Here is a 22629-nt window from a genome sequence, read left to right as displayed (position 1 = left end):
ATGGATGAAAGAACAGATGCATCTGTGTCTTGAGGATGTCTGCAGCCAACTTTGGGAAGGGGTAGAAATCAAAGATCAGATGGCTATAGAGGCTCGGGAGATGTCTTTGGTCATGTAAAACATCATTACTCCAAAGATCCCAAAATATAAAAGTCAGTGTAATCTCAGACATTGTCTCCTTTAGTGACGCAAGAATGTTTTAAAGAGTTTTTGTGACAACATATGGAAGTACTTTTTTGTTTTTAAGTTAAGGAGCCTAATCACTTAATCATTGTAAGCAATTCACCAAATATTTGGTCATGAGAAAGAAAAACATTTAAATTACTATATCCAATGAGCATATTTTTGATGTTTGTTATAAAACTTGTGTATGCTTGAAGACAAAGGACTTTAGAACACTCCTTTAGCTTTAAAATGTATTATATTTCAGAATGATTTGTCAGATAAAGATAACAGTGATCTTAATTCCAATGCAAGATGATAAATATGATTTAAAAGTAAGACTCATAGTATATATACTATGTATATGTAGTTTACATATGAACTTGCTTTTTGACCTGAAATATTTTATGGACATATTTCTTCGTCAGTATTTGTCATAAAATGCATACAAGCAACTACTTTGGATACTAAAAACATCCTAATTTGGGGTCCATAGTCCCTGGATTATATTACCATAGGTAAAGCCAGTAAGATATTAACATTTAAAAGCTTTCGGTTCTTCTGTTCTCTTCAAGAGTCTATCAGAGACTCTTATTTATCACCTTGTGTAAGATATACAGGCAGAACTCTTCATCTGGCATGCCATTATTGCCAGATAATTAGGCTGATGAGATCATGGACAAACAATTTTATTTGGAAAATAATAGGGAAAATATTTCTTATAAATATTTGTCGATATCTATCTCCCAAAGAAATGTGTGCTTTTAGTTAGTGATGATACTTTGTTTCACACTTTTATCTCTGTGCTGCAGTTTAACTCAGTTTTGGTAACATGGCTTTTGCTTACCACCTCTCCTAAGCAGCTAGTCATAGAACTTTAATACACAGGAATGATAAATTATAAAAACACATTTGCTGCTCACTCTCTGTTAAACTTAGCAACAAAGAAGCAGCTGGTACTTTATTGCCTATAACTTCCTACATATTTCCCCAAAGTTCCAGCTAAACAAGAATACATTTGTGTTTTATTTTCTTCTAATTAAGTTGAAGAGAAAAACAGAGTCAGGGATTGATGGCTTTCAGATTTAAAGCATTTCTGTTATAATTGTCAGGCAATCAATTAACCAATTTCTGAAGGACTTAATCTTTTTTTTATTGTTATGTTTCTCATTTCCTTCAGTTTTATCCTTCTAAAAGGAAAGTTTTTTTTTTCTTCTTCACTTTTCAGAGAGAGAATTCATCAACTATAGGAATGAGCAAGACAGATCAATGGCAAATTTTAAATATAGTCCATATGAGATTGTTTTCCAGATGTAAACTCTACAAATCTCTTTTTATGAACTATCTTTAGATTCATTTACTCTACCAAGAATCACTACAGGTTAAGGGCTCGAAGGGATTAAACAGGAGAAAGTACATTAAGAATGATTAACATGTCTCCTTCCAAAGTGAATAAAGTTTTTAACATGGAATAGCTATTCATGAATCATTCATTATTTACTTTCAGTAATTTTGGAACTAAATTGGTCTAAGCACTGCAGATGTTATTATTACGTTATTCTAAAGATTGGGGCCTAAGATGGGCTTTTGGTGTGCTAATACAATTTTGCTTTTTAGATAGGTAGTGGTTACATAGGTGTGGTCACTCTGTGTTTATTCATTAAGCTGTACAATTATTATTTGCATACTTTTCTGGATGAATGTTATACCAGAACTTCAGAGGGAAAAAGAATTCCTGAGCCATGACTGAATGTTAAAGATTGGACACCTCCTCAAGTTGTGAAAGATCATCTTCCAGAATTTTGTAAAATTGAATGCAATATTCCTCATCCCATCACATGCAAATAACTAATATTACCTCAGAAAACCTGATATAAACATTATTTGCTATTGCTCTTTTATGAAGAATTCTATACTAATCTTCTCATAGCAAGGAAATAGAGTTTGTACTAAAATTCTAGTTATAGGATTCAGAAAAATGTAAGCAGGATCCACCTACTTTTTTTCCATTCATGTCTTTTAAAACTGTATTCTGGTGTTCATTAATTCACAAAAAAATGTACAATGCCTATTATGTGGCAGACACAGTTCTGTGAATGCAATAATATAATGAATCAAACAAAGGAAAAAAAAAAACTCTGCCCTTAAGCTGTTCAAGTTTTTCTTATAATACTGATGTTAATCACTGTGATTGAGTTAAATGATAAAGCTCTATGTACATTAGATGTTTTGAGAGTGAGGGCCTGATGGACTGGTCCTGCTTGGTTTAGTCTGAGACATCATCACCAAGCAAATGATATCTGAACTGAGACTTCAAGGATGTGTAAGTAAAGTTTATTATTTGCTATAACAGGAAGTTCAGAGTACAGCAGGTTATTTTTCCGCAGGCTTAACGGTATTATTTGCCATTCACAGTGCTGGCTTCATCTTAGATCTGGTTACCCTTGTCCTCATGAGACAGCTGCCAAAAGCAACTATGGAAGCATACTTCTTTTTCATGTCCAGCAGGAGAGGGAAAAATGTTACAATTCACTAATTCATTGAGGAGTGTCGTACGCTTTTAGACTTAGGTCATTCTGGAGATTCATATGGGTTAATGCATACTTGAACATTTCAGAATTTTGTGATGAAGGTAGAAGAAGTCAGGTGTGAGGTATGTGAGGGGTTGACTCCTGACCAGGCAACCAAGGACTTCCACCACAACGGGGACCTTAAACAGGGTAGTCAATGAATAGGCCTAAGAAAGGCAAAGGTTTCCTGAAATTTTACTGACATTTAAAAAATCTGTGCACATATATTCATTTTGCTGGGGAAAGGGAGAAAATCTTTCAGTATATTTTCTATGTGGTACATGACTCTAAAAAAATAATTAATGCTCCAAAAAATTGATGCTCAGAATAATCATGATAATCTCTCACAACACTTTTACCTTATAAAAACTGCCTTATTTTATGCTAATGATGTTTCCGGTAGGCTAGCATTGCCTACATTATCATCATCATCAATATCATCATCATCATCACCATCATCATCATCATGCTATACTATTACACTTTGAGTGGTGAAGTGAGTTCCCCAAGGCCACACAGCTGATGACTACTAGGTTTATTAGGAATTATCACTCACTATTGAATGATTTTTCTTTACTGCTTGCCTTGGAAGAGAGCAGAGGAAGAACAATAAACATACCAGTCTCAACCCATTTCCTACACTACCTTTCCTAATTCAGATGCTTTTAAAAAGACACTATAGCAAAGTTCTTAAAATAGTCTTTGCTTTAACTCTTAGATAAAAATCAGAATTAGAAAAAATAATTTTCATCAAAAGCATCTGGATGATGCATAATTTGTAGAAAATAAAAGTATGATTAAAATTATTAAATGAGTAAAAACACAGCACATGGATCTATACGTAATCATTTAGTCAAAAGAGGGCCTTTTGGTGGTGGAATGATTAAAATGCAATAATGAAAGTATTTAAGTAGTTTCTAATATGGAAATATGTAGAAATCAATTCTTATACTTGTGTTCATTGGATAATTATTTCTAGGCTATAAAAGATTGCTCTATCTCAAGTAGAAAAATTAGAATTGTTTATTTTAAATGTGAGTTAACAATCCAATTTTTATTCAATCAAGCAATCAGCTCCCTATTTTTTTTAAAGTACTGATTTCAAGGTTGATATTATTTCTTTTCTCAGCAAGGCAGAATAACATTTAACAGAGATGTTAGCAAGCAGCTCGTTCAGTTTACCACATGTATAGAATGTGATGCCCTTTCTACTGCTACATGTCCAAGTGTTTGTACTGAATGCTTCCATAATGTCAATAATGATCCACTATTCAAAATTAGATGTAGCTCCGGTTTCTCAAATGCTTGAGTGATCATTTTCTTTAGTAATTGAGTTCCTCATAGAATTCCACTGCTTGATTACTTGCTCAGTAATCTAAGCATATTAATTTGAAAAGCTCCATAAGCATGTGGCCAGGATAATGGCAGTGAAGTAATTGCAAGGAAATCTTTTACAACAGGCTTATTTTCATCTAATAAACTCTTTCCTGATGGTTAACCGGCATGCAGTGAATGTGATATGAGTTCTAAAATGTATGTGCATTAATGTATCTGTTGAGATGGTTGAAGATTAGATATTCTAGAAGGCACTTAATAAGCACTTTGAAAAGATGTTTTTAAAGTAGTGTGTGTGTGTGTGTGTGTGTGTTAGTTTATTAGGAGATATGGATTGTAAGAGGAAGACAAGGTCACTGAAATTATGCTAGATGCCTTTCCTATGTTGTCACAGGTAATCCTCACATTAACACTGTATAAGAATCTACTATCCCTGTTATGCATATAAGGATAAGGGAACTCAGATTGGTGAGTTTATTTGCCCAAAGTCACAAGTCTAGACCACAAGTCAGTTCTGCCTGATTCTAAACCAGTCCATTCTTCAGTTCCTGCCTCATCACAAAAGGTTAGCTATAATTTTAGAGGTATATTCTAGCACTTTACACTAAGTATAAGGGCTCAAGTTTCAAAGCCCAGAGTTATATTAGATAATGCCTCCTAAATGGAAAGGAGGACCATAAATGTTGAATCTATTCTGGGGCACTTATAAACAAGCATTGTACAAAAATATCATATTATTATATTTACTAGTTTGTTGTATCTTTTAGATGCCACATGTAAGTGATATCATACAGTATTTATCTTTCTCTGTCTGACATTTCAATTAACATAATGCTCTCCAGTAGGGAGAGGGAAGAGGGGAAGGGTAATATAGGGGAAGGGGATTAAGAGGCACAAACTGTTAGGTATAAAATAATCTACAGAACCGATAGCTAGTGGGAAGCAGCTGCATAGCACAGGGAGATCAGCTTGGTGCTTTGTGACCACCTAGCGGGGTGGGATAGGGAGGGTGGGAGGGAGATGCAAGAGGGAAGAGATATGGGGATATATGTATATGTATAGCTGATTCACTTTGTTATAAAGCAGAAACTAACACACCATTTTAAAGCAATTATACTCCGATAAGGATGTTAAAAAAAAAAAAGCTACAAGGATATATTGTACAACACAGGGAATATAGTCAATGTTTTATAATAACTACAAATGGAGTATAACCTTTAAAAACTGTGAATCACTATATTGTACACCTATTAGTTATATAATATTGTACATCGAATATACTTCAATAAAAAATTGCATTATATTTCAACTGTCAACCACAAGAAGGCAAAACTCCATATTTGTATCTATTTTTATAACAAGTACAAAGTCAGCTGACTATTAGCATTTTAGAGAAGTGATGAAGAATAGATTTCTTGGTTGCTATTCTATGAATGATACCACCAACAAATCTAATTCACTGTGAATAATTCCAAAGGCATTTCTAATACCTTATTATGCTTGAAAGATTCTGAAATTTAAGCTGAGCTGTTAGCAAGAACACAACTTTTGTTGTTTTTATTCTAAATTCTGTCCTATAAGCTGTTCAGTACCTTAAATTTCATCAGATTCTGGTTAAGTGAAGCCCTTATCAACTTCTATAGAAACAGATTTATTTGGTAGGCATTTGCTTGACTTTATTACCTTAATTTGTAGCTCCTCAATTAATCTATTAATTAATTGAGTGGCTGTTTACTTCAAACACAAGGCCTTAATATGTCAAATCATACAATAGTAAAACAAAACATTGTGATAAAATAGCACATGCATAGTATCAGTAAAAGAGCACATGCTTGTAGTAGCCCACAGACTTTATGAAACGTGGATTACCATATCAGTCTATATTATATTCTAATTATCTCATATTAAAATTCTATAATGGGAATTTTTGATATAGCTTCTGGTAACAGGGCCTATTGCTGCCTTTCATATCTGGGTTTAAAAAATACAAATGCACATACAAAAAAACCAAAATGAGTTTTTCATTTTATTTTGTTTTGTTACGGAGCAAGATTTTGGAGATAATAATAATTATTATTATAGTAATGTTTTGGCACTGCACTGTACAATTTTCACATCACTTTATGGTGATCATTGTATTTGATTCCCACAACAGCAGAGGTTATATAGGGCAGGTAATCGTCATCTACCTGTGACTAAAAAGCAACCCCCAGCCCCCCACCCCTGCCCAGGGCTGGCAAAAGGTCGAAGAGAATAAAGAATCAGGCCTAAGAAGGATAATGACTTCTTTGCTTGTTTTTAACCCTGGTTTTCTGTGTCCCAATAATTGTCTCCTTGGTAGAATTCTCAAACCTTTTCTCTATTCTTACTCCTACCCCCAAAGACTCTTACCTTTTCTTCCCCTCAAGCTCGTGGGACTTAGGATATAATAGCCTAAATCTTGTTTTCTCTGACATGTAGATACATTTTCCTTTAGTCCTTTCCATGCAAAAATCCTACTGTTAAAAATTATTTTAGTTTTTCCTTTCCTGTGCAGCTTTAGGAACAAATGAGGTGAGGGACTGGAGAATCGAGTACGTTTTCGCTAACTGCCCTATTTCTTATTGGTTCACTATTACTAAGGGTGGGAAAAAAGTCTAAACTTGAAACTGCATTTTATTCCTCTGAGACAGTTGGTAAGGAATTTGGTAGGCTAATTCCTGACAGCCACAGGAGAAAAAAAGAAACGAGAAAGAAAGAAATGTGTGACTGGGAAATCTGCCAGGCAGATTTACCCAATCAGGAGATACCAGGCTTTCTTCATCCCACACAGCTGAATCCTAATCCCTAACTGCCCCCCTCACCTCAGTATACAACTCCATCACTTTCACTTGCTCAGACCAGCTCATTCATGCAGCTTGCTCATGCAGCTCATTCAGCTGCATTTGTAGGATGCAGAAACAACAGCTTTGGGGCTGTATTGGAGGGAAATCCCAACGCACCTGTCTAAAGGGGACATTGAGGTTGCTGGGATTCCTAAACAGATCTTGAGAAGGTGAGAATATATGGTGTTCTAGCCCTTAGCTTTGCAACTCCAGATGAATTTATCCTGGTCACATAGTTCTTTAGTGTTCTTACAGACAAGTATGTGTTGAATGTTGTGGCTTGAGAAAAGGACTGGCATTGTTTACATAAAGAGATAAATTCTAACTTACTGTTTATTGACTTGGAAATCAATCTTTGGAAGAAAACAGGAGGCATATTACTTGAGCAGTAACATAGGCATTTGAGCTTCAGTCTTCTCAATCATAAACTGAAAGTATTGGATAAAATGTACTTAGGTGCTTCGAATTTAAAATACACAGCTTCTTGTGACAAGTAACGTACCACTTATGCTAAGTTGTTTCACCATTGGCCATGTTATATTCAGTTATAGCTAGATTCAATTTTTACATGGATTTAAGTGCTTGGGGTTGCTACAGAGATCTCTTTGAGAAAGGTTGCATTTTAAACTTGCTTGGAAATTTTGAGAAAGCTGGGCAAGTACTTATTTTAAATTAAACAAGATGAACCACAAAGCAAGATGAAAAACAAACACAAAAATGACAGTCACAGTGATTAAAAAAAAAAAAAAAACAAAAAACAAAAAAACAGGCCAGAAGAAATGAAAGGTGAATTGAAGCGCCAGGGAATGTTTAATGTGGAACGTACCTGAAGAGGAGGAAGTCTCTTGCTTTGTTACTATTAATCATTTGAAGGCTCTGATGTATGAAAAATGAAACAGATTTGTGTTTGGTTAAGCAGAAGTGAAACTAACAAGTAGAAATTATTACAAGTAGCTAGATTTTTGACCCTAAAAGAGGAAGAAGTTTCTAGCAGTTAGACTTGTCCCACAAAATAAACTTCCTGGAGTGGTAGTGAGTTTAACACCTGAGGTACTGGAGGTAACAAACATCACAGTGACATTACAGCTAGAATCATTGCATTTGGATAAGTCTGAAATGTCTATAATCCCATAACCCTGATGCTAAGAGAACACTGAAGCATTACAGGGATTCGTTTCCTTGGCTTCGGTTAGCCTTGGCATGTGGCAAAATGCCAGCAACTAGCAAAGCTGTGAGTATTTTTACTTCGGCTTTCTCCTTCTCCATTCTATACTGTTGTGGGTAAGAGGCCCAGAAGTTTCAGCTTCCAGAGAGGAATATCCTGGCAAGACTTATATGATTAAAAAAAAAAAAAAAAGTCTTTTAAGTAGAACCTTAAAAAACACGTTTCTGTTCAGTAGATTTACTTATTATAATGTAATAACAGTCTACTTGTGTTTAAGGCAACTCTTTTCAACTCCAATCAAGTAAGTTAGTTTCAGTTTTCCCACAAACCAAACAACTATTGTCTTGTTCCAGCCTGTCAAAATGTTCTAGGTAAAATCAAATTTACAAGAAAGATATCTTGTTATGTATTGTTTTTCTTTCCTTTCTGAATTTTTTTGGTCTTTTTTCTGTCTCTTTTTATAGAGACTAACTCAGTTTATTTCTTACAACATTTATTTTCAGAAAAGAGATAACTAACTCAAAATAATCCCTTTGAGGAGGAAAAAAAATCAAATTCGTAAACAATAGACTAAGGAGAAGTTCTTTCCTCATTATGCTATTTCCACATTATGCTATTAATTTTGCAAAACAAGCAAATGAAAGAAATGCCCGATTACAACAGTAATTATATCAGAGAAATTTAAATACCCTCAATTTTAAAATGCAGCCTAAACTGAGCAGGTTTGTTGGTAGGCTGTTGAATACTTCAAGCATAAAGACTTCTTGTCATGTAGACCTGTATTTGAGTGCCGCCTGTACCATTTACTAGTTGCGTGATTTTGGACAACTTACGTACTCCTTCTGAGCTTCAGTTTACTGAATTTGTAATTTAGGAATAATAAAAATACCTACTTCAAAGGATTTAATGATAATACAAATAAATAACTTAGCCTAGAGATACCTGGATCAAGTTTAAGTATTCATTGAATGTTGGTCATTATTTTAATTAACTTGAGGAGGATAAAGCCCATAGTTTTACTAACATCTCTTTCTTGGATAGGTCCTTGTATGTGGACTTTGAAAGATAAGTGGGGAACATTATTTTAAAATGATATTGTGGCTTATATTTGTTAAAGCTCTTTTTTTTTTTTAATGAGTCACCTTATTCAAGGGTTTTTTGTTTTCCTTGTAGAGAAGCACAGAAGGAGACTAAACAGGAAAAAAAAAAAAAAAAAATGAAAAGGATGTTGGAAAAGCCCAACTGCCTTTTAAATATTTTTGATTCCTGTTCACCGGAGATTTTAAAGGAAAATAGGGCAGAGTGGGGCAGTGAATATAGTCATTAATAAGATAGATACCGGTCAGTATAAATATGTGGATCTGTTGGTTATGGAAGATTGAACCCTTGTGAGGAACAATACACATTTAAGAAAAAGTATGCTTTTTTTTTTTTTAATTTGTGGTTCAGTCATGATTTTAACTCAAAATTTTTAAAAAAAATCTTTTTTTTTTCTTTAAATAGCGTTGATGATGATCTGAAGATACAGAATTCCATGTAGCATGTTCCCATTCTAGCGAAAAGAGTGAATTTACTAGAATTTTGGGTCCTTTGACACTAATCAGTCTTTAAAATACTAAGTTCTGACATAGAAAATGAGAATAGTTTTTTCATGGTCAAGAATGTTGAGTAGGATCAAGAAAGAATAAGTTCTAGCCCTAGTCTTACTGCTTTATATCTGTGTGTTTTGAGACATGACATTTACATTTTAGATCTCATTTCCCTCATCTGTAAAGCATGAGCCTGGACTGGATATGCTCTTGAACTTCTTTTCATTTAGAAATGTCTGCCATTCTAAGAATTCTTTGTAATTATATTTTTAAGGCTAGATATATATTTTGGCCATATACCATCATACAAAAATGACTAATTTCTCAAAATGTATTTTAAGGACCACTTGAATTAAAATCACCTGAGCTGATTGTTAGGCATACTGATTTGGGAGTAACAACCTCAGTCCCAAAGCATCATTCTTGAATGTGGTGTTTACAATCTGTGTTTTTAACAAGCTGTTCAAACAACCTATATTCCAGGTGGCTGTTAAAATGTGAGAACAATTATTTTAGAATTAAATATCAAATATGGTTTATGATCAGTGTAATATCTTTAGGTAAGAGTTTTTAATTTATCACAAAGCTGTTTTATTCTGCTGCTTGAAGATTCTGAAAAGAAAATAATGAGAATAGGGAATTTCTAATAGCTTTTTTAATCTATGTTTTTGACTGTGTTGCGTTATCCACTGGGGAAAAGCAGTTAATAAAAACAAATGTAAGTAAGTGACTGAAATATTAGTTATTTTAGTACATTAAAATACTTACAAAATGTGAATTGGAACATAGAAAAACTTTCTCAGGCACTCAGTAATTACTTAAAAAAATGTAAAATGCACTAACTCTAGATTTTTGAAAATATTGAATAAAGAAAATACTATAAATGGGTAAGGAAACAAAAACAATCTAGATTTTAATCTAATTATCTTCAGTATAGCTGCTCCCAAATAACGTTCTCAAACCCGTAGCTGAGTCAAATAGATTAATGATAAAAAAGATCATTTATTCACAAACTACTAAAATAAACAAGTAGCTTTTTAAAAATAAACAGCTTTATTGAGATACAATTTCATACCATAAATGCATCCACTTAAAGTAAGTGTTTTTTAATCACTTAGAAGTCTTTCTATTTTTAGGAAGATGCTTGCTCAGCTACCAGTCTCTCAGCTGACACCATACATTCCAAACAAGCAATTTCACTGGGCATTTTATTGACAAACCACTTTTCTAAGAATGCCAGGGGCTATCTGGGTGCAATTCTGTAAAAGAGTGATTTTGAACTTTCACTGGGTCATTCAGGATTCTAAAGTAAATTCACCTGAAAGCTTATTTAGTGTGAATGAGAGTTGCCATGCAGCTTGATGAATGTGAAGCTGAAGAAGATTGATGATAGGAAAGGGGCATGGGGGTGGACTTCAGATGGACTTGCTGCAAGGGCATAGCCATCAGATTTGATTAAGGACTAATTTGCAGGGTTAGTCCTTGCATCTCTTTGATGCTAGATTATCAAGCAGTTCCCACCTCCCCAAAAGGAAGTTTAAGTTTCCATAGAGTCCAGAAAAGCATCCTTATATGTGTGTACGTGTGTGTGTGTGTGTGTGTGTGTGTGTCTGTTTGAGATTCTTACAGTGCATCATTCTACACTAGGTAACAGAAAAAAAAGTCAATAAAGTTTCTCTTATTTATGAGGATACTATTGGGATAAAAATCATAAAAGGTACAAAGGAAAGAAGATGGTTTGTGATAGTTTCTTCAAGGAATAATTGTCATTTAAATCTATAGATTTGTTATACATTCTTCTGGTCAGTAGCTCACATAATTTCTTGGAACTTTTTTTTTTTTTAATTTGTACTAGTAGGAATCAATATTTGGCTTCTTACTTCCTCATCTAATTAATATTTGGAGATACATTTATTAAAAGATTAAGATGGATCTCATGATGCAACTGCTCTGTTAAGTCTTTGTGAGTGACTGTAAGTTTATATTTAGCTCCATATTGTACATGTGTCCTCTGTGAATTCAATTATTGCCTTTAGAAAATAATTAGCTCTATGTAATGTCAGGAATTTTTTGTATTGTATAATATGTTTCTCTCCTTTGACATCAAAGTTCAAAACAGAGAATCCATGTGTCAACAAAATATCTGAAATCTGACCATTGTATTTTGTACTAAAGAAAACTAAGTATAACTGTGTGTGAGCTGGCAAAGCGGCACAGACCATTTGGAACATCAAAACAACTGTGGTTTCTACCCATACATGGGAGGATCTTTGCATAACTCTGCAAAAAGTTTCAGACACCATGGCTGTAACATCAGACTCTTTAGAATTCTTTCATGATATTATTTATTTTGCCAACATAGAATCTATAACAAATCAAAGCTATGTGTTGCAATATTCTGTTTTTAAAGTAAATTTTAAGAAAGTTAGTAGAAGTGAGAAGTAATAATTTTATGTGTGATGTATGTGTGTCTGTGTGTATGTGTGCGTGTCTGTGTGTCTGTGCATACCTGTGTGTATTTTACGTAGAAACCTAGAAGCCACCTCTTGGGTTCCCATTCTTAAATTGCTAATCTTTCTGAGACTAATCTAATTAAGAGAAACCAAATTTCTAACCCAGATACTCAAAATGATGTAAGACTTGCTATTTGTTATTTCTTGAGTTATTTTCTCCCAAAATGAATGTGCAAATTGAGATGAGAGGAGTGTAATGATATTATATTCTTTTTTATTCTTGCAGTCTTATGTGCAATGATAGTAAAGTAGGATCAAATATTAAAAGAACTACAGGCTTGTAATTAATAAGGATTTTCTACAATTCTTACCTATGATTCTTAGAATTTATTTTATTTTAGTTTGTAATGTATAATGTGTACTGTGTAATGGTCAATGCTCCTGTTTTTTTCATAACTTGAGAAATCTCAAATTACCTAAAGTTACCTCAAACCATGGGCAGACTTTTTTTTTAAGACAAAATAAATTAGTTTAAATTCTCCCACAGAAGCAACTGACAAAGTATTAATCTCCAAAACATAGAAACAACTCATGCAGCTCAATATGAAAAAAACAAACAACCCAATCCAAAAATGAGCAGAAGATGTAAATAGACATTTCTCCAAAGAAGATATACAGATTGCCAACAAACACATGAAAGAATGCTCAACATCATTAATCATTAGAGAAATGCAAATCAAAACTACAATGAGATATCATCTCACACCAGAATGGCCATCATCAAAAAATCTACAAACAATAAATGCTGGAGAGGGTGTGAAGAAAAGGGGACCCTCTTGCACTGTTGGTGGGAATGTAAATTGATACAGCCACTATGGAGAACAGTATGGAGGTTCCTTAAAAAACTAAAAATAGAACTACCATACGACCCAGCAGTCCCACTACTGGGCATATACTCTGAGAAAACCATAATTCAAAAAGAGTCATGTACCAAAATGTTCATTGCAGCTCTATTTACAATAGCCAGGACATGGAAGCAACCTAAGTGTCCATCAACAGATGAATGGATAACGAAGATGTGGCACATATATACAATGGAATATTACTCAGCCATAAAAAGGAATGAAACTGAGTTATTTGTAGTGAGGTGGATGGACCTAGAGACTGTCATACAGAGTGAAGTAAGTCAGAAAGAGAAAAACAAATACCGTATGCTAACACATATATATGGAATCTAAAAAAAGAAAAAAAAATGATCAGAAGAACCTAGGGGCAAGATGGGAATAAAGAGGCATACCTACTAGAGAACAGACTTGAGGATATGGGGAGGGGGAAGGGTAAGCTGGGACAAAGTGAGACAGTGGCATGGACATATATACACTACCAAACGTGAAAGAGATAGCTAGTGGGAAGCAGCCACAAAGCACGAGGAGATCAGCTCGGTGCTTTGTGACCACCTAGAGGTGTGGGATAGGGAGGGTGGGAGGGAGGGAGATGCAAGAGGGAAGAAATATGGGGACATATGTATAACTGATTCACTTTGTTATAAAGCAGAAACTAACACACCATTGTAAAGCAATTATACTCCAATAAAGATGTTAAAAAAATAGCACAGGGGATGTTAGAAATAAAGTTTCATTGCTAAAATAAATAAATAAATAAATAAATTCTCCCACAAACTTGGGATTGTTAATTAATTCAGCCTCACTCCATTATACAATTAGAATTTAAACTCTTGGTCTCTATGTCTGTTAACAATGGAAAGTAATGAAAGAAATAATGTTGATGATTTATAATGACTTGGCCATAGTAAAATAGTAAAGGGAAGGGAAAGGCTCTTTCTGGATTAAAAGACCTGGATGGAGGTCACAATTAAGTAGTTGTCTCAAATATTTTTCATTCTTAATTGACACTTTCCTTTAATTCCCTTCTTAATGAGGTAAAAGTAGTAAATGAATTCACATGCTAATTAGTTGTTTATACTAAATATCTTTCAAAAGTTTCAAAAGTTGATCCGTCATGAAAGGAGGTCACCAAAATATTGTTAATATTCTTTTTTCTCCATTCTACACTGTTAAGTAAAATAGAAATTTTGTTGATACATAAGTAAACTTACAAAATAACCACATTTTTCAAATGAATTACTCGAACTGTTTAGTTTTTTAAAAAGTATAATACCACAAATTTTGATCTCAACTTCTTGGCATCCACTTTGGGATGCTACAAGTCACCAAAGATGCTGTTTGAAGAAGGAGTCCTTGCAAATGTATTCAGAAAAAAAAAAAAAAAAAGTGCTAGGAAAACCCCCAAAAACCCCGAAAAAACCAAAAAAAACAAAAAACTTAAAAATCAACCAAACTGAAACAAGGATAGACAAAGACAGCTTCAAAAACCTTTTATTCATGTGAACCTAGGTGCAATGTTTTCAATTCAATACTTTTCAAAACATTCTTGGCAAAACTGATTTGTTGAGTTTGAAAATAATTTGATAACCCAGTGTTTTAGGAAATTCATCATTTTAAGAAAAGAGCTAATTTAACCAGCTGATTTTAAAGTGTGATTTTACTTTTTTTAGTGAAAGGCCTTTCTGGTCTTACAACTGATCTAACTGTATTTTCATTGGTAAGCTAGGTATCTGGAAGTTGAAGATAGTTTAAATTGGGGTGGGGGTAGATAATCACAAAGGGAAATTGATTCATGCTGAAAAGTACCTCAAGAACTTTGAGATTCAATCTCATTTACCACTGTGATAATTTAGTACAAGAGAATAAACAGTTGTTAAATTTGTAAGTGGGTCCACATTGGTAAATGTTACCCAAGTTTATTAAGAATAAAGTAATTTTTAAAAAATGAGAAACTAAGAAAGATAATTAGAAAATCCGTTAAATGAATAATCCTAGAAAATGAAACTAAATTGTGATGTGTAAAATTGGTGGTAATACTGCCATTCTAAGAGATTTCATGATATTCATAAAATGACACATGAATTATGCTTCTACACAGGTGGAAGAGAAGAAAAGAGCATTGAATCACATTCTGATTTATTATTTTGAATTGGGGTATGTTAATATCAAATTATAAATGTTGCATATCAATAAAATGGAGTATTGATAGTTAACAGTGAAAAAAATGATAGTGGGGTTAGAGTATATTTATTCACACAAGTGGAATACTTAGAGTATTCTGAGGTATACAAAATAATATGATGAAGTACACAAGGTAAAAGCTAAGTGTCACAAAATAAGCCCACAGGGGTAGAATAATATTTCTCAAAAGTTAGTTGTAAGAGTTCTAGTTTGATATCATTCACTTGCTGTGTTTGATAGAAAAGTGATATTACATTGGTATAATCTGAAATGTTTATCAGCTCTTTCCAGTTTCTAAACGGTGTCAGCAATAACATTTAAGCATAAACTCAAAAAATGTATCATAAACTGTAAATTGAACACTTTGGTATATAAAATTAATCAAAATAATTGTTGTCCAACAGAGATATATTTCCTTAACGTATTTTCATTAATTTCTAAATTGTCTAGATTCTCCTGCCCATATGAAGAGACTTACCAAATGTTTCCAGAATTCTTCACTGTACTTGGAAGGTTGAAAAAACTCACTAATTTCTCATTAATGAATGCTTTTGTAATTTTTAGGTACAATATTTACTTATAATAACTTTCAGAACCTGTTCATTGATTTTTTAAACTTTCACAATTGGAATAATTTTAGTAATTTTTTTCTTATAAACTCCATATGGCTCACTTTCTTATAAACTCATATTGCTGTTTTGGTTTCCATTGTTTTACATTTCAGTTGATTATTGGGTGAGTTGGAAATGAGAAAGAAGTAGTGTGTTTAATTCATTTGTTGGAAAGATCTATATCTATGCAATTTTTAGAAAGATCTTTGCTCCTGCATTGAGCTTGGGATGCCTGATAAGAATTGGTGTTATCTTCTTCCTTAGAAACAACTTTCTGCCTCAGATTTAATTAAAAACAAAAAAAAAATAGAAGAAGGAGGAGTAGGCAGAAGGTGGAAGGAAAGGAGGAAGAAGAAAAGAAAAGAAAAAAATGAAGTAAGAACAGAAAGAGGGGAGAAGGGCAGGGAGGAAGAGATGAAGAAAGCAGTTTGGGATCCTCTACTTTAGAGCTGTTCAGTTTGACATATTCACATATATTTCTGCTGTTTGGAGTCTTAATCAAGCACTTCAATAAAAAGAAGATATAAGGATTATTTCTGTGTATAACTGAGTTCTATCTTTAAAAAATACTACATATAGTACTTACATACTTAAAAATAATATAGAATGAGTTTACTCTTTGAATGTGATCCATTTAATTTTATATAATTTGGAACATTACCTGGCAACAATGATATCAGTAATTTTTTCCCAACAAATATTTATTGAGCACCGAGTTAATGAATTTGTGGGTAAAACAGACGTTCTTATTTTCGTCACTTTGTAATCCAGTTGGGAGACAGATATTAGATAAATTCATAGACAAATAAATATATAATCTCTAATTCAGTGAGTCATGGAAATTTTACCACCAGACCCCCACTAAATAAAAATAATTATTCAAGGTTATAAGGCAGTAAACAAGAATTGCCTCACCTCACAGTGCGTATATTGAGAAGGCAGGCAAATTATGAATCCTCCAGTTTCAAAGAGAAGCAGGGTCTTTCTCTGACTAGGGCTACTCCAGTGCAATTCCTCTTCTGCTTGCTTTCTCTATTCTCCCCCTCTTTCTCACCCCCCAACTGAGCTTACAATGTGAAATATAAGACTGAGAAAGACTTCAAAACACTGTCTGTCCAAGAAGGATCTTCACTTTCTTTAGGGTCCAACTATGTTTGTTACCTCAAGGCAAAATCTGATAAATGGGCTGAAGAGCTGAACTGTTTCCAGCGTTGGTCTGAAAGTCTTTAAATAGTGCTCAACAGTTGCCCCAGGGAGTCCTCTGCCTTTCTGTACCTGTTTACCAGGGCTTTAACTTTCTGAGTCTATAGATTAGGATGTGGATGTTACTTTCTCTGCATTTGTCAGTTTTGTCCCATCGAATTTCTCCCAGTAAGGAATTCTTTGCTGCTTGTTTAACTGGTAGAATCCTTTTATTTGCCAAATTTGTTATGAATACATTCTTTAAAACCTGTCCTATTTGTGTTTTTTAAAAGATTTAGAACTTGAGGAAAGGTGGATGCATATGACAGTTCACTTGAATGATATACTTTGGATCCTCTCCCTTCCTAAGAACTTCATACTAGATCGTGCAAACAAATCTGAGAGTGTGTTTAAGTAGAGAGAAGAAAAAAAAAAAAATCTCTGGTTTGTAACTGTGCTTGGTACATTTAATTTTGGTGCCTATAGTTCTCCTTAATTGCTTGTGAAGGAGATATTGCACTGCTCTTGTGAAGCAGATGAATTTAAACCACCCAGTGTGGAAGAGGAGACTCTGAAATTGATAATATGGAAAAGACTGTAGTCCAAAAGTTGATGGTTAAAGAAACAAATTCACTTTGTCTCTATAAGTAAAAATGACCAGTAGTAAACATAGTGAGAAATTAAGATTTATAGCTGTAGTGGACATTCAGCTGCATTCCCTAAAAATGCAACAATGTGAGAATAATCATTTAAAAACTGAACATGAGTGCTATTAACAGTTGGTGGCATTCTGCTTTATCCCTCCATAACTACTTTTTTTTTTTCTATCCTGTTCCATACCTCCTTTGTTTTGCTCTCTTTCCCTTTTATTATCTCATCCTCTATTCTCTTTATTTCTATTTTCCCATTTATTTATTCTTTATTCTGCCAATATTATTGAGTTACATATATAAATATATAAATATATATATATATAAAGCACCTCTGATTGGAACTAAAAAGAATGATGACTCCATCTCAATCTAAACTATTAATTAAAAAAAATTATTTAACAAATATTTATTGGATTTCTACTGTATGTTCAGTAGTATCCTAGGCGCTATAGGTAGAGAAGTATACAAAGTAAAGTCCTACCCACAGAAGCTTATATTATCTACACCTGTCCTGATAGCATAGCCACTAGCCATATGTAGCTATTCAGCACTTGAAATGTGGCCAAAATGAGGTGTGCTTTAAGTATAAAATACACGCCAAAATTTAAAGACAGTACAAAGAAAATAATATAAAAAATTCTTTAATAATTTTATACTGTTATACATTTTACATAATATTTTTGATATATTGGGTTAAATATATATTATTTTAAACAATTTTGCCTGTTTCTTTTTACATTTTAACTGTGGCTGCTAGAAAAATTAAATTACATATGTGCCTCATATTGTATTTTTATTGGACGTTGCTGCTCTATAAGCTGAAAAGCAAATGGATATTTGCTGATTTTCATGATGAAAAAGTGAACTATCTAGTTTCTTTTTTGAAAATGAAGTAATTTTCACTTAATCTTTCTCTCAATTTTTTGTTCAGTTTGCAAGAAACTTTAGAACTATATTTTTCGGGGGAGAAACTCAAATGCAGAGGCATTGGGTAGTTTGTCTAAGATAACTTAGGTAATCGATGTTACAAATAGTAAATAAATTGAAATTGCATGACTTTTTCATTTATTTTTACGGTCTTAACCATTTTTTTTTAACATCTTTATTGGAGTATAATTGCTTTACGATGGTGGGTTAGTTTCTGCTTTATAACAATGTGAATCAGCTATACATATACATATATCCCCATATCTCCTAATTCTTGCGTCTCCCTCCCACCCTCCCTATCCCACCCTTCTAGGTGGTCACAGAGCACCAAGCTGATCTCCCTGTGCTATGTGGCTGCTTCCTACTGGCTATCGTTTTATGTTTGGTAGTATATATAAGTCCATGCCACTCTCTCACTTCGTCCCAGCTTATGCTTCACCTTCTCTGGGTCCTCAAGTCCATTCTGTACGTCTGCATCTTTATTCTTGTCCTGCTCCTAGGTTGTTCAGAACCTTTTTTTTTTTTTTTTTCCGGATTCCATATATATGTGTTAGCATACGGTATTTATTTTTCTCTTGCTGACTTACTTCACTCTGTATGACAGTCTCTAGGTCCATCCACCTCACTACAAATAACTCAATTTCGTTTCTTTTATGGCTGAGTAATATTCCATTGTATATATGTGCCACATCGTCGTTATCCATTCGTCTGTTGATGGACACTTAGGTTGGTTCCATGCCCTGGCTATTGTAAATAGAGCTGCAATGAACATTGTGGTACATGACTCTTTTTGAATTATGGTTTTCTCAGGGTATATGCCCAGTAGTGGGATTGCTGGGTCATATGGTAGTTCAATTTTTAGTTTTTTGAAGAAACCTCCATACTGTTCTCCATAGTGGCTGTATCAATTTACATTCCCACCAACACTGCAAGAGGGTTCCCTTTTCTCCACACCCTCTCCAGCATTTATTGTTTGTAGATTTTTTGATGATGGCCATTCTGACTGGTGTGAGATGATATCTCATTGTAGTTTTGATTTTCATTTCTCTAATGATTAGTGATGTTGAGCATTGTTTCATGTGTTTGTTGGCAATCTGTATATCTTCATGGAGAAATGTCTATTTAGGTCTTCTGCTCATATTTGGATTGAGTTGTTTGTTTTTTTGATATTGGGCTGCATGAGCTGCTTGTAAATTTTGGAGATTAATCCTTTGTCAATTGTTTCATTTGCAAATATTTTCTCCCATTCTCAGGGTTGTCTTTCATCTTGTTTATGGTTTCCTTTGCTGTGCGAAAGCTTTGAAGTTTCATTAGGTCCCATTTATTTATTTTTGTTTTTATTTCTATTTGTGTAGGAGGTGGGTCAAAAAGGATCTTGCTGTGATTTATGTCATAGATTGTTCTGCCTATGTTTTCTGGCCTTAAATTTAGGTCTTTAATCCATTTTGAGTATAGTTTTGTGTATGGTGTTAGGGAATGTTTTAATTTCATTCTTTTACATGCAGCTGTCCAGTTTTCCCAGCACCACGTATTGAAGAGGCTGTCTTTTCTCCATTGTATATTCTTGCCTGCTTTATCAAAGATATGGTGACCATATGTGCGTGGGTTTATCTCTGGGCTTTCTATACTGTTCCATTGATCTATATTACTGTTTTTGTGCCAGTACCATATTGTCTTGATTACTGTAGCTTTGTAGTATAGTCTTAAGTCCAGGAGCCTAATTCCTCCAGTTCTGTTTTTCTTTCTCAAGATTGCTTTGGCTATTCAGGGTCTTTTGGGTTTCCATACAAATTGTGAAATCTTTGTTTCAGTTCTGTGAAAAATGCAAGTGGTAGTTTGATAGAGATTGCACTGAATCTGTAGATTGCTTTGTGTAGTATAGTCATTTTCACAATTTTGGTTCTTCCACCCCAAGAACATGGTATATCTCTTCATCTGTTTGTATCATCTTTAATTTCTTTCATTAGTGTCTTATAGTGTTCTGCATACAAGTTTTTTGTCTCTTTAGGTAGGTTTATTCCTAGGTGTTTTATTCTTTTTGTTGTAATGGTAAATGGGAGTGTTTCCTTAATTTCTCTTTCAGACTTTTCATGATGAGTGTATAGGAATGCAAGAGATTTCTGTGCATTAATTTTGTATCCTGCAACATTACCACATTCATTGATTAGCTCTAGTAGTTTTCTGGTAGCATCTTTTGGATTCTCTATGTATAGTATCTTGTCATCTGCAAACAGTGACAGCTTTACTTCTTTTCCAATTTGATTCCTTTTATTTCTTTTTCTTCTCTGACTACTGTGTCTAAAACTTCCAAAACTATGTTGAATAATAGTGGTGAGTGTGGACAACCTTGTCTTTTTCCTGATCTTAGAGGAATGGTTTCAGTTTTTCACCATTGAGAACTATTTTGGCTGTGGGTTTTTCATATATGACCTTTATTATGTTGAGGAACGTTCCCTCTATGCCTACTTTTTGGAGGGTTTTTATCATAAATAGGTGTTGAATTTTGTCAAAAGCTTTTTCTGCATCTATTGAGATGATCATATGTTTTTTGTCCTTCAATTTGTTAATATGGTTTATCACATTGATTGATTTGCGTATATTGAAGAATCCTTGCATTCCTGGGATAAACCCCACTTGAACATGGTGTATGATCCTTTTAATGTGCTGTTGGATTCTGCTTGCTAGTATTTTGTTGAGGAATTTTGCATCTACATTCATCAGTGATATTGGCCTGTAGTTTTCTTTCTTTGTGACATCTTTGTCTGGTTTTGGTATCAGGGTGATGGTGGCCTCATAGAATGAGTTTGGGCCTGTGCCTCCTTCTGCTATATTTTGTAAGAGTTTAAGAAGGATAGGTGTTAGCTCTTGCCTAAATGTTTCATAGAATTCACCTGGGAAGCCATCTGGTCCTAGGATTTTGTTTATTGGAAGAGTTTTAATCACAGTCTCAATTTCATACTTGTGATTGGTTTGTTCATATTTTCTGTTTCTTCCTGGTCCAGTCTCAAAAGGTTGTGCTTTTCTAAGACTTTGTCCATTTCTTCCAGGTTGTCCATTTTATTTACATATAGTTGCTTGTAGTAATCTCTCGTCATCCTTTTTATGTCTGCAGTGTCAGTTGTTACTTCTCCTTTTTCATTTCTAATTCTATTGATTTGAATCTTCTCCCTTTTTTTCTTGATGAGTCTAGCTAATGGTTTATCAATTTTGTTTGTCTTCTCAAAGAAACAGATTTTACTTTTATTGATCTTTGCTATTGTTTCCTTCATTTCTTTCTGATCTGATCTTTATGATTTCTTTCCTTCTGCTAACTTTGGAGTTTTTTTGTTCTTCTCTCTCTAATTGCTTTAGGTGTAAAATTATATTGTTTATTTGAGATGTTTCTTGTTTCTTGAGGTAGGATTTTATCGCCTAAACTTACCTCTTAGAACTGCTTTTGCTACATCCCATAGATTTTGGGTTGTTGTGTTTTCATTGTCATTTGTTTCTAGGTATTTTTTGATTTCCTTTTTGATTTCTTCAGTGATCTCGTGGTTATTATGTAGTGTATTTATCTGCCTCCTTGTGTTTGTATTTTTTACAGATTTTTCCTGTATTTGATATCTAGTCTCATAGCATTGTGGTCAGTAAAGATACTTGATATGATTTCAATTTTCTTAAATTTACCAAGGCTTGATTTTTATCCCAGGATATGATCTATCCTGGAGAATGTTCCATGAACACTTGAGAAGAAAGTGCATTCTGTGTTTTGCGGATGGAATGTCCTATAAATAACAATTAAGTCCATCTTGTTTAATGTATCATTTAAAGCTTGTGTTTCCTTATTTATTTTCCTTTTGGATGATGTGTCCATTGGTGAAAGTTGGGTGTTACAAGTCCCCTACTATGATTGTGTTACTGTCGATCTCCTCTTTTATGGCTGTTAGCATTTGCCTTATGTATTGAGGTGCTCCTATGTTAGATGCATAAATATTTACAATTGTTATATCTTCTTCTTTGATCCCTTGATCACTATGTAGTGTCCTTCTTTGT

General features: G+C 33.7%; 1 protein-coding gene across 3 annotated transcripts in view; it reads left to right on the top strand.

Moving 5' to 3' along the window:
• Positions 1-22629, top strand: part of ERBB4 (erb-b2 receptor tyrosine kinase 4) — a 1115448-nt gene that overhangs the window by 204861 nt on the left and 887958 nt on the right. The gene's annotated exons all lie outside the window — the stretch shown is intronic.

The sequence above is a fragment of the Stenella coeruleoalba genome, assembly GCF_951394435.1.
Source record: "Stenella coeruleoalba genome assembly, chromosome: 6".
NCBI lineage: Eukaryota > Metazoa > Chordata > Mammalia > Artiodactyla > Delphinidae > Stenella > Stenella coeruleoalba.
This window is presented reverse-complemented; position numbering and strand designations above follow the sequence as displayed.